Raw genomic sequence first — 14,481 nt, 5'->3', positions numbered from 1 at the left:
AAAAAGTAGCCTGTAGGTAACACGAAAAATAAATGGTACGAACAAATTTGATTCATTAATAAAAATAGTTAGAAATTACGGTCTTAATTGTATTTTTTATCGTAGGGGGCTCAAAATCAGTCAGTGAATCAGGACCCCACGTTATTTAAGCTACTACTGTTTGTGAGAATGGTGGTTACTGGTAAATGGTAAATTTTAAAATCTTTAGAGGATTTGATTTAACGTTTAAATAATCTGAGGACAAAGTGAATAAATCAAATACATACCTACATACATACAAACATAATAACGTCATAGTACCTACTATCTATTTGGTTACTATGTTGTACCTAGATAGTTAGTTTTTCCAACATTTTTATTATAAAAGAGGGTCGCTAGTTGCTGCTACCAAGTGATATAAACTAATGCAATAAATAAGTCATGTCACCATTGTAATCCTCCATTTTCAAAACTAGGCATATTATCACAAATAGTAGCAAAATCACAGAACAGATAATAAATAGAATTCCGATAGGCAATATTCAATACACTACATTTTGATGCAGGGTTTTAAATCTGTGATTGTCATACAAAAATGAAACACGCATTATGCACGTGCAATAATGTGTGTAATACACTAATATTAAACGAGCGTCAATGCATAAACCGAGAGCAGTTGTCAGTATTCGACGTATGACGTATTATAGACACGTGTTTAAGTTTATCCCGGGTAATTCCTTACTCGAGATCAGTTACCTGATACTGCTTACCCGTTAAGTATTTCAGTTCCCACTATTTCTGAGTTCTCTGAGCAAAATACTTTACCATTTTCCTTCATAAGCGGAGATTTTAGATCCCCATGGAGTTGACTTTATATTCGCAGCAGTTGTGTAGTAGGGACGGAGCGCGCTGGATCAGCTACCCGTGACATTTTCCAGGGTGGTGCGCACTCAGGTATTTATACAGACAGTAATTCAGACAATAATTTCGAATAACATGAATATAGAAAATTATTTCGTAGTTATTTTAAACTTTAGTATATTCCTACCTAAGTAAATTCGCGCATTCGCATGTAGGTAGACGGTAGACGTCACGCAATTTCCAGTATGCGATATCACGCATCGAGAATTTATAGCAATATGACCTTTATTGTAATGGCGTTAGAGCAGTGTTTCTAATGTCAATGTTCATTTAAGCGAACCCGTTCGAACCGAACCATTCGGCAGACCAACAAAAAGCATCAGGAATTTATAGCAATATCACCTTTATTATAATGGCGTTAGAACAGATTATGCCATTCGGCAGACCCGACAATAAAGTGAGTGTCATTTTTTTCCAGATGATTCGTCCATATTAATGTCATTGATTCCTACCGATTAACTGAGCGTAAAAAATGCTAGAGAAGCGTTTAATCAGTTCAATTCCGAAGAGATTGTAAAAAAATATAGTAAATTTGCGTATTTTACCGATTATTTTTCGGTAGGTGCCACCTACCAACATATAAATATTGAATAATGTGCTTCAGAAAAGTAGAGGGGGGCTAATTAGATAATTAAAAATATTGCAGCACTTTTTTATTTAATATCACTGCACCACCTATTAGCAGACTTGTGGTGGAATTGTTGTCAAGCAGTGGCACACTCAGGATTTAATATTGGGGGGAGCCCAAGGAGAGCCCAATTGAAAATGGACAGAAAAAAGTATTATTGCAGTTAACTTATAAACAAACCTACTTAACACAACACAGCCTAATGTCTCGTTTATCGGTATTTTGTCTATTGCACACCATGGTGTACCTACACTATGGCCCCCACATCCTGAAACGGGCCCCAAGGCTAGGATGTTTGGCGGCTCCCCTACCTACCGCTAAGATTAAAGGCAGTGTGAAACACTACATTAACGTTTTTCAAATTGTGTTTTAGTTAAAATTAAGGGTACTTATACAGTGAATTATTGGCGATTTTTAATACATCTACTTTCATCATAATGGAGCTGTTGAGTATCGACACATAATAATAAAAAAAAATATTGCACAATTATATAATTTTAAATGCTCATGGCCATGAAGTATAATAGCTCCGCAGGCGACTTTTTTTACTATTAAAGCTAATTTATGATGTGTGTTTATCTCATTTATCTGGTCAACCCGACACGCCGGGCCGTGTTTCGAAATTTTTGTGTTAGAAATTAAAATCTAAGATTTTTTTCTAAAAAGGGTGCTGGACAATTACAAATTATTTTTTGTCGTGTTTTATTTGTACAAAGTATAGTTTATTGTCTTTTAATTTCAATGTTTAAAATCATTCTGATAATTTTCATGTTAGGGGGGTGCCAGGGCCCCTTGCCCCCCCTCCCTGGGTGCGCCACTGTTGTCAAGCATTCAATTATTTACCCATTGGCCACTTATTAATAAGGATAAAACAGACGTACAGTCACGTACTGTATGAAACTGTATGTAACGAACATAATGTATGAAGAAATAGTTATAAATAAGTCTTGAAAATTCAATAATCCAATGCTATATTTACATAGCTAAAGAAACGTTGCAAATCAAAATGCAACATGTACAACAATGTACATAATACGAGTATTAAAAAAAACATCTTTGTCAAAAAAATATATTCAAGATATTATCTTGATAACGATAGTAGGCTGAATTCATGATGCAGTTGATTTAGTTAGAATTACAAAAGTAGGTACTACTGTACGAAAACATCTTCTTGGCTACGCTTCCAGGCGCTGTTGTTTACTAAATGGGAGGAGCTTATAATGGAATTGCGGTTACAAATGGGCGGAGCATGTTAGTTCACAGTTTTAACACGTAGCCAAGAAAATGTTTTCATACAGTATCTAAGTATATCTAATGTTTGAGGCTTTCACGGTTGTTTTTTATCGTAGTAGATTTTTGGTTTTCCACCGTGTGTCCTTCTTCATTCTTTACTCGACGTTTTAGGCTCGATGCAAATCCAATATTCAAGCCGGTAAAATCCAATATTCGAGCCAGTATCTCTGGTCGTAACGATTGACAGATTACTCTGAGCAACGTTTACTCTGAGCAACGTTTGCTCTTAGCTAATCGGATTCCCTTTGACATTCTTAGAGCAACGTTCACATTCATATACCTACACTACATTTTCACCATAAAACATAAATCATCTCTTGATAATGGCCTCTGCAACGAGCCCGAAACGTCGAGTAAAGATGGACACACGGTGGAAACCCAAAAATCTACTACTACCTAAGTATTGTTTATAGGTGGTGAATTTTGAAACTGAAAGACGCGTATAGATAGATAATGGTCATCCAGTGCGTATTGTAGTGACATCTCTTGACCGCTCATTTATCAAAACTTTACTTGACTCAAGTACCTACTTAGTCCTGTGTATGTATATACATGGTCACCAACTTTCTATAGAAATTTATAGTAGCCATACCTACACCGTTTTGTATTATTTATTGCTTATAACTTCTGTTGGCGACTTTTCTTTGGTAGGAATATTATTTATAATATGACTTATTTTCTTATCATTTGTGTTTGCTATATTTTGCCAACCATCTAGATTCTAGAATCAAACTTAGGGCCGTTGCTGTTCACGATTTTTATAAATTACATAGTATTGGTAATAAAAAATGCTATGTTTTTGTTGTTCGCTGATGACTTGAAACTCTTTTTGGAAGTTGTCACCTTGGACGATTGTCGTCAGCTCCAACTTGATATAGATAATGTATCAAATTGGGGCAGGCGTAACAAACTAGAATTCAATATTGATAAATGCAATCTTTTATCGTTTACCAGAGCCTCAAAAGTGTTGTTTTTCCAATACTCGTTGCATGGCAGAGTTCTGTCACGAATATCATCTGTAAGGGATCTTGTCATTACGTTTGAGAGTAAACTGACATTTATTAGCCATATAGTTACCATTTGTAACAAAGCGCTTAAAATGTTGGGATTCGTCATGCGTACTTCCAGGATCTTTTCAGATGTTACGGTATTAAAACTTTTATTTAATTCTTTAGTTCGAAGCAGACTTCAGAGTGGGTCTATTGTTTGGGCACCGCACCAGTTGAAGTATGGCCTTATGGTGGAGAGGGTACAGAAGAAATTCTTGAGACTCCTTTACTTGAGGTTGTATGGATACTATCCGTGGCTTTATCCAACTGACTTTCTCTTAGGCATGCTTACATACTGCAGTCTGCAATTTAGAAGAAATCTTTATTTAGCTACGTATTTTTTTCAACTTATACAAGGTATAAATGAGAACTCTGCCATTCTGGGCAGTGTTGACCTGTGTGTCCCTGATAACTATCTTAGAAATAGAGACCATCAGTTGTTTATTTTCCCAAGGTGCAGAACCAACCTGCCACTGGTAATGCCAATTGGGAGAGTGATAACAATGTTCAACGAAACTGCTTCGGGTGTTGATATATTCCACCTACGTGAGAATGAGTTAAGGTGGATGCTGTTTTATAAATTCTTAAAATAGGGTCTGCTTAACTCATCTGGTGTACTTCCTTGTACCTATCTAATCTATCTACTGATCTATCTCTTTTTTTTATGTAATACTGTTATATTTATATATCTTTGTTTCTAAATGTCATGTTGTGAACGTCTTAAACTTATAATTTGTAATGTCCACAATATGTTAAAAAAAATAAATGAATTGAATTGAATAACGAAGACTGCCTGTTGGAGAAAGGTAAATGATCAAATTAATTAGGTATCAATGCGGTATACACTTGCAATATAGGTATAATATTATATTAATTAAACTCAGGGACGTATCATGAGGGCAGACAGATTATGCTCCACATCGTGTCCAGAAACTTGTACGTATGCAGTTCGCCGTATCACACTTCACCGTGAAATATTGTATCGGAAATATATGACCGTATATTAAAGACCGTCCAACCTCTTTGGGCCGTATAGTGCTGACCAATGTTCCCTGTAAGGTGTGCGCGGGTGCGCGCGCACACCTACCAAAATGTGTCCGCACACATGTTTTCATCCCACGCACAGTCCTCACACAAAAATATTGTAAAAGAAAGTTTCCTTTCCCAGATTTTAGTAATAACTACAGGTGTATTCAGTGTAACTAACAATTCGAGTGAACAATACGATGGCTTGCAAAGTTACATAAATAATACAACACCTACTTATTAATATAGAAATAATTATAATAGAAAACTTATCCTCTAAAAATGTCAAAAAGGAGTGGATGTGATATTTCAAATGCGATCATTAAGAAGAAATCCTGCGATAAATTTAAATTGGAATGGCTCTCTGAAATCGTCGAAACAGAAATGCCATCTACAATGCATTCGAAAAAGTAAGAATTTGTGATATATTATTTTGTCCGTTCGGAAACAGATGATTGTGTTAAATGTATCATATGCTCCGCAGGAAATATGCAAGGAGAATTCACTTCTGGAAAGAAATGGATTTAATGGAGGTTATATCTTTTAAAAATGCATTTAAGTCAAAAAGTACACCGGGATGCTATTACGAAATCAAGCTCTCCGCATGAGCCGATTTTAGTGAGTAATGTTTTACCAAGTGCATAGCCAACACGCCAGTGTTGCCATAATATACTTTATAAAAACATCGCTTGTAAAATTATAGCATTGGAATAAATATTCGATATCTGGCAACACTACTACACGCACATTGTCACACATATTTTCGAATAACCCAGGAAAGGGTCGCGGAGGAAGCGTGAAGGGGGCGAGGAAAGTGCGTGAAAAAGTTCGTCATGTTTTGAAGGACAAACACATGCAATAGCTCTATCTATATTTTTCTATAATCTAAGTACGAAATTGAAAAATTTGAAAAGAGGCGGAAACATCCGAAGAACGAAAGAATAGGATTGAAATCGCTGAGCGCATAAAATCTGGTTGCGATTAAGTCAAAGTGTTAATCGATAATGTACTATTGGCTATAAAAATAAAAGCTTCTACGCTTTCTGTACAAGATATTCATAATCATGCACAGATATTCCCGAAAGCTGGCGAATTAAAAATTATGCGTTCGAATTTGTCGAATGCATTTTTTTTCCTAGATGCCTTTATGGATACCTCGCATTTACTATCGAGGTTTCTTAAGGACTTTGGCACGCAGACTACTCTACTTGATGCTAGTCAAATGAAAATTGTGCCGGCTGAGAGAATATGCATTATTGAAAACTATTCTTCTACCCGCATCGGGTATTGCTAATTTGAATTCGGCCAGGGCCTATGAAACCGCCTTGCAAAAACCGTGGAAAATTCTTTGTAGCGCAAGGCGGTGGTGATTCTGATGAATATATTATGTCGTAATCATTGGGAACTGAGGACTGCGGTTTGTAGCCGAGTTTTTCCCCGTGGTAAAAGAAATGTCGCATAGGACTGATATTCTGAGGATATACTTATCCTATCTTATATGACTGCAGTCACTGGATCTGAACGGCATGAATCATCGTTACATGTCACCATTTATTATTTTTATCCTTTTTATTACATCAATACAGAAATTAAAAAGTGCATCTCTTCCGGCCTCGTTTGTCATGGTCCCCGGAAGGTCTCGAATGTCCGCATCTGCCATCTGTAATAAAAAGTTCAGGTTGTGCCGCTCCTTGCTAAAGATTTGACAATCTAGGAGTAAATGTAGGACGTCCTGGTCGCTTCCGTCGTCGCATGGACACTTTCCATCAGATGTTATTTTAAACCGGTGCAGGTATGCCCGTGACCTGTAAGAATCTGAGTCATCTCAAAACACAGCCCCTTATGCACCCTGACGTCTCGTGCTGCTAAAATTGAAGGTAAAAACTTTCGGGTCAACTCCCCTGTCGATGAGTTTATGTATCGTGAGTTCCATTCGTTTTTCACCATATCTGAAATTGTAATTTTCGCGTAGCTCAGAGGAAATTTGTCATAAGCTATCGCGGTCTTGGGTTCAGAGGCACCATGCCGAGCCAATTTGTCGGCTCTTTCATTTCCTTCTATCCCGGTGTGTCCCTTTATCCACTTGAAGTGCACCTCGGGGTGGCGCCGTCGCAGTATTGCGGATTCGCTGTGAATAGAAAAGACAATCGGATAGTAGACAAGGGATCTCCAATTGCTTGGATTGAGCTTTTGGAGTCCGAATAAATACAAATACTATGGTTTTCGGTGAGCTTTCGTTGGATTGGATCTGAGCCTGCCCACTCCAGAGCGCATTGGATGGCATAGAGTTCGGCCTGCATTACCGTACAATAGCTGGCAAGGCGGTACTTACAAGCCGCTATCTCACCGCCATTAATGTATGCCACAAACCCTGCACCAGTACCGCCATCAATTTTGCTCCCATCCGTGAAAATCGGCATGTTATTGCATTCGTTGCTTTCCAACGTTGCAGGATAAGAAACCACTTCAGAAAATAGTCTAGCCGGGTGTGGCAGTCTTCTATAGTCCACCGGTTTTTCGTAAAGCCTGTCGTCAGGCAGAAAACCTGCGAGGCCCTCCTCGCCCTTCTTAGCTCTGTAAATGATAGCGATTTGTTTTAAACGGTATCTCGGTTTCATACATTAATTATTGTTGATGAAAGTACGGATATATCAGTGCAAAAATGCTAATTCTGTACGTTAATTACGAAATTAGTAAATACCTTAAAATATAAGTTGTAATGAAAAGTGTGTGCACGGGGTGGGGAGGGGTGTAAATTTACACCGCACTGGGTAACGAGACGAGTGACACTGCTCAGATGCGTTGCAAAAGATGGTGAAGAAAATTAGAGGGAACGTTGGTACTGGAAGCCAGCAGCAAACAAATTTTGAAAATAACCGATATACTGGAATACTAATTTGTTAGGTTAGGTAAGGTTTTCATTCTTGAATTTTGCCAAAATCAGCAATGAAAATTGAATTAATGTTTATATCGAATCTAATAAAATTGGAAACCGTATAGTAGGTATACGGTCATCTCTTTCCGATAAGAAACCTCACGGTGAACTGTCCCACGGTGAAATGTTTTACGTACAACTTACATGTAACTGCACCGCGTAGGGGCGGCAAATTCAAGAAATAATGAATCACCGAATATTTTGTTCGATTAATAAATTCAGCTTATGAGCTTACTATAATAATTCTAGCTGTTATATACCTATCTACTGTTGTTAATTATTTGTGAACAAGTAAATATTGAGATACATTCCCAAGCGCTTAGATAACGCATATGATAATAATATTTACAAATATATACCTAATATACATTATACACAGGCATTATACCCAAATACCTACTAGGTACTCCAGTAAATGACATAATAATAAAACAATACCAATATGAAAAAGACTCAAAAATATCTGGATCCGGGTGAGATTTTATTAAAAGACTATCTAATTAAGGTCAGCTTAGTGCAATGATACTCAACCTTTTTTTTCTTCGGGCCAAATACATATATTTGTAAAATAACGCGGGCCGCATTACTAGGGTGTGACGAAAAAAATCATGAAAATCCCCCTTTTTTACAAAACATTTTTGAGATTTTAAAATTTTTGCGTGTTTTTAAATTAATCGTGTGCAATAGCAACACTCTTATACCAGATCTGATGTGGACCATAATGACAATCCTCTTCGGGTGTCACTATCTGTGCGTCAAAGTCGAAATGAATCTCAAGATATACGAAATTCCTGATAATAAATGTGTTTCGGGCCGCACATAAAAGCGTAAAGGGCCGCAGGTTGAGTATCACTGGCTTAGTGAGTGAGCTTGAAATCCGCATGGGTCTGGTGGGTTTCATTCAGCCAACTTGAACTCGCATGGAGGTCAAGGCTTTATTCTGTGAGTATCACACAAATGTCATTTGTTCAACGTGTGCGTGCTACCTGTGCTCCTGTATGGATGTGAGACATGGCATCTTACTAAGCTTCAAAGGTCTCGGCCTTTGAGCTTCGAGAATCGATGTCTCCGCCGAATCTTAAGGGTACAAACACCCGCGAACACAGCGAACACAGCAGCCTTCAGTGATTGAGGTAATCACGAAGAGACGTTTTACGTGGCTGGGACAAAGAGTGCGACACTTCGTACCCTTGTGGCACAGTCTCAAGGATTCCATCGTCGTGGCCGGCCCTCCCTCACCCTGTACAGCGGTGCTACAAAAGCGATTTACGCGCTGCAGGTCTGGCATGGCAGGAGGCGCAAGAGAGCAGGGAATACAATAGAAAGTGGGTTACCTTCTGGGCGAGGCTGTAAAGGGTTAATTCTCGAGTGTGGAGAAATATGCGATACCTTGTTAAAGAATATCTATGCTATTTTCATTAGTTACGTATGTTTCATAATATGCATTAGGTTATCACGTAAATGAAACGTAATATTTTGAGAACTGACCGTCATTAAGTCGTAAACTGAAACTGGCTTCAAAGCCTCAGTCCATGGCGACAGGCTTTCGCATCGTTATTTTTTTTCTGTGGGTAAATCATAATAAACTGAAAACGCTCAGTTTATTTTAAATAAGTAGGTACTTGTAAGTACCTAGGTAGGTACTTATTATTTTTATATATAAACTGATCGGTGTACCTAACTAATAAACATTTATATAACATTTTTGTATGACAGCAGCTTGGTCACTTTATGCAGATCGAAACACAAACGTGTGAGATTATGGAAATCACAATAACTCATTTTTTTCAAAATTGTGGCCTGGCTGCTTTGCGCATAACTACGCTCAATTATCCTTCCAAAATGCGGCACTAGACATCTTTATTCATACAAAATATTCCTTAGGATTACAGGCCCAATAATTGAATAGTATTTAAAGGCATCGGTACTTTCTCAGGTTAGTCAAATTAATAAATCAGTTTGCGCAGTGGCGGGTTTTGGGGCGTGGAATCCTGAGGCACTGGCTGATTTAGAGCCCCCCCCCCCCCCCCACACGATAAAACATAACATGAAAACCATAACTTCCAACTATCAACGTACGAGGGTGGGTCAATAATTCCTTAGAAAAAAGCATTAAAACAGTTTTTATTTTTGTATTTTTTTTTTATTTCTCAACATAATCTCCTTGGAGCTCAATACACTTGGTTAGACGTTTCTCAATTTTTTTTAAACCGTCAGAAAAATAAGTTTTCGGAAGGTCCTCAAAATAAGCATTTGTCCGATCGATGACTTCTTCATTTGGAAAAAAACGTTGTCCACTTAGCCATTTTTTTAAGTTTGGGAAAAGGAAAAAGTCACTGGGGGCTAAATCTGGCGAATACGGTGGGTGGTCGACCAATTCGAACTTCAATTCTTCAATTTTAGCCATTGATCGTAAACATGTGTGAACACGGGCATTGTCCTGATGAAAGAGGATTTTTTTCCTGTTTAAATGAGGCCATTTTTCTTCAATTTCGTTTTTTAGCTGGTCCAATAAAGATGCATAATAATCCCCTGTTATTGTTTTTCCTTTTTCCAAATAGTCAACGAAAATAATTTCACGTGCATCCCAAAATACAGTAGCCATAACCTTACCAGCTGATTTTACGGTTTTCGCCTTCTTTGGACATGGTTTGTCTTCGCAATCCACTGCTTTGACTGTTCTTTCGTCTCGGGAGTATAGTGGTGTATCCATGTTTCATCTACAGTCACAAAGCGACGAAAAAATTCATCCGGATTGCGTTGCATGAGCGACAACAGGGCTTTAGAGGCCACCACCCTATTGCGTTTATTGTCGACTGTGAGCAAACGCGGCACCCATCTTGCAGAAATATTTTTCATGCCCAATTTGTCATGTAAAATAGAAATGACGCTACCTTTTGAGATCCCTGTAACCTCAATTATCTCACTCAACTTTAATCTTCGGTCACTTAACACCATATCGTGGATTTTATTGATCATTTCTGGTGTAGTCACCTCTACTGGACGTCCTGAGCGTGGTTCATCCTTTGTTGATGTACGACCACGTTTAAATTCATTTAACCAGTTATAAATAGTTGCAAGTGAAGGAGCAGATATGCCGTGAACTAAATCCAACTCATTTTTTATTTCCTTTGCTGTTAACCCTTTTATATTAAAATGTTTAATAACAGCTCTAAACTCAATTTTCTCCATTTTTCCATTTTCCACAAGCAAATTTTTTTTTTAAATGTACGAGAAACACACAACAACCCGACCAATCTGATTGAAACTTCGCAGCATACTGAATCGGTAGTGCCGCTGCATGAAAACAAACCGCTTACAGTACTAGTCGCGCCACCTGTCGGCTTTTCTAAGGACTTATTGACCCACCCTCGTACCTATCTAGCTCATAAAAATATCAATGAACTTATCTCTTTCTCAGAACCACGTCAAGTAGGTATATATTATTTTCTGTACACGTATCTTGATGTGTGGTGCAAGGGCTTTTTATGCTTTGACTAACATTTTATAATCAATTTGTGAGAAATGACTACAGAGTTTTTTAATTAAGTAATTTAATAATAATTGTATGGCCGGTTTGAACTGTTTCGAGGCCCCCTTTAAACCTTCTGGTGAATCTATCGCGTCATCTGCATCAAATAAAATCATCTCTGATCTAGCTAGCACAGATATGGTTTAAATATTTTCGTTAGATATTTAAATTATTTTTATAAGTTGAGATAGACTAAAACAGGGTTTCCCAAACTGTGTTCCGCTGAACCTGAATAGGTGTTTCGCGATAATTTGGAAAGGTTTTATACACTTTTGCAATATTTTCTGAAAACTAGTAAGGACGATTCCTGGGTTCCGAATATTAAATAATAAATAAATAAAAAGGATTTCAAGTTATACACATTTATATTTTTTTTAAAATCGATGTTTTTTAAAATATATATAAAAAATATTAAAACGATGAATTAGTCAAAAATCTACACCACATAAAATCTAAAACTTAATAAACTAAATTTTAATAATAAATATGGCCATAAAATATAATGTAATAATAAGATTTGACCCTGCAACGAATTCACATTTTATTACATTTTTTTACAATTGCCAGTTTATCTTTAAATTAAAAATCTTTTTAGTGTTTTCAGATACATATTTATTAATTACTACAGTTGAAATTGTAAATTATCGAAAAAAATCTCAAATTGCAAGCTTCGTATTTTTCCGTTAGGTGCCTCTTTTCGCCTCTGATAGTATAAGCATCCCCCTTAATTAATAATATTTAAATATTTCGTTGCGATACAAGAATTAAATCTGTCGTAAGTTTTTTACAAAACATGATTATTTAGTTAATTTAGTATGTAAAAAATTCATAGATTACAATTTTTTTTTTAATTAATTTGATAAAAGTTGTACTGTGACATCTGTGGACGATATTCAAAATTTAAAAAAAATAACGACATCTATGGTAGAATAGCATTAATAAACTGAAAACATCGATTTTAATACAGTGGAAATATTAGTCACTTTTTACACTGTAGCAGCCGCTGTCGAATTGAGGCGTCTAATAACAAAAACCGATTTCACAATAATTCAATATTAGTGGGAAATTGCGTTCTGGTGCCAACATTTTTCTTTACAAACTACGTTTTCGGCCAGTACGGGAGCGACTAAGAAGGTAACGATCCGTATTACACGTAGCAAATCGTCAAAGTTACTTTCAATATGAATAATTATTATTAAACTACTCTCCACCTCGGCGATTTGAAAGACTTTGAAGTCCAATTATTATTCGATAATTTACAATTGAAAAATAAATTCAAATAGTTTCACCTCTTAATTATTATTATGATAGTTAGGTTAATTAATACTGGGTAATTATTGGGTTTGCTTGCTCACTTGCTCAGCATATTAGGTCCATGCTCTGCACCCAAACACACATTGAAAAAACAACAAGAGATTTTGCCGGACCCAGGATTTTAAACCTGAAATCCATGACATTATAACTTATACGTTACCGCTCGGCCATCATGGGTGGGAACTAGAGGTGGGAAAACTAGTCAATTTTGAAGACTGAGTTTAGTATACTTACTACCAGTATAAAAAAATACTTTGTATCGAAACTTGTTCCAAAATACTTACTAGCGTTTGGGATACTATAATATAGAGCGTTTGGCGTACTTGACTTTTTAGAAGCCATTTTTACAGATTGTTTATATAGGTAATTATTATCCATTTACATAATCACGCATAAAATTTTAACTCAGTTTATAAGTTCCAATTGTAACACTAAAAAATCGAGAAATTCAACGTGACGAAACCAGATAAACGCGTAAATACTTCAGAACTCGAGCACTAGTACTTATTCCGGGACTTGAGACTGACGTCAACCGACATAAGTCTCATACTCAAAACTAACTCGTCACCATTTCTGTCCTTCACTATACCAACTTTACAGCTGGGGAGAGAGAGCAATGACGCCAATGACAGTTGAGTGTATCACGGACATGGATAGCAGAATGTATCACGTACATACGTGTATTATGCTATCTCGGTCGCACGCATTTAATGTCAATAGTATTGAAAGTCTACCAACTAGCGAGTCGCAAAGCCGATGATCTCATCGCATGCGTTCAAACAAGTTTTTTGGAACAAGTTTATTGGGCCACATGTACTGAGTATGGGTAGTTGCATCCTGCAAACTGGTGACAGTATTTCCAACTCACCTCTAGTGAGAACAATAATAATATGGGCATTTTCGCCAAAGTTTGTACATTGGATTTTTGGTATGTCCCATGACTTTGATTGATTTTTTCATAGTTATTATATTATAGAATATTGGAAAGTTATGTATTTTTAACATGAAAATTTATTATTTTACTTTATTCTATCAGTTAAATACAACTGTCTGACCTGTATATATTTTTAATTGATTATTTAGATCGAAAGGTAGTGTGTTTTTACCATGTCCCACAACTAAATTCAAATAAACAAAGTCTGATTTCGTCATTAATTTTGAGTGTGTAAAATTAAGTTCGTAGTGTCTTCAACAGCTTAGATTATATATTTTTGGAAAATATACAGTTTTTCCGTAAATTTTGACCAATATTGAAAAAAATCACGTTTAAAGTGTCCCAGGATATTTGAAAAAGTGGAATTCCACATTCCGTTACCATGATTTTAGCATGAAGGCGAAAAATTTCCACTATAAATATGTATTTTTTTAATGTAGCAACACTTTTGTATAACACTGATCGCCATTTACAATTTAAATTGTTGGTGTGTGTCGGTATCGCTATCGGAACAGGTTGCTTTCTGGGTTGGTCATTTAAGACGTTCCACTACTGTTACCACGATTTGTAAGGTAAGAAATCACATATTTCTATTTCACATACTATACATATGGAGCTTATCTTTCATACTACAGATATAATAAAACATATCGCAGGTTTAACAATAAAACTAAGCTAAATTTTGGCTTCAACCACTTCTAAAACAGAATCCGTTACTTCCACTCCGAAACTATATTGGTGGTAACGTATATGTGGAATGTAAAAGTAACGAAATCGAATGCATAAAGTTGGGTTTACATTGTGTGTTTAGTTCTTCATAGATTATAAAAAGTTTTATTTTGTCTGTTCGTATGAAAAACAAAAATATTT

The sequence above is a fragment of the Rhyacophila brunnea genome, unplaced genomic scaffold (genome assembly GCF_057557595.1).
Source record: "Rhyacophila brunnea isolate RB1 unplaced genomic scaffold, BYU_Rbru_1.0 scaffold_15, whole genome shotgun sequence".
NCBI classification, from domain to species: Eukaryota; Metazoa; Arthropoda; class Insecta; order Trichoptera; family Rhyacophilidae; genus Rhyacophila; species Rhyacophila brunnea.
The sequence above is the reverse complement of the archived record's forward strand: the minus strand, read 5'-3'. Positions refer to the sequence as shown.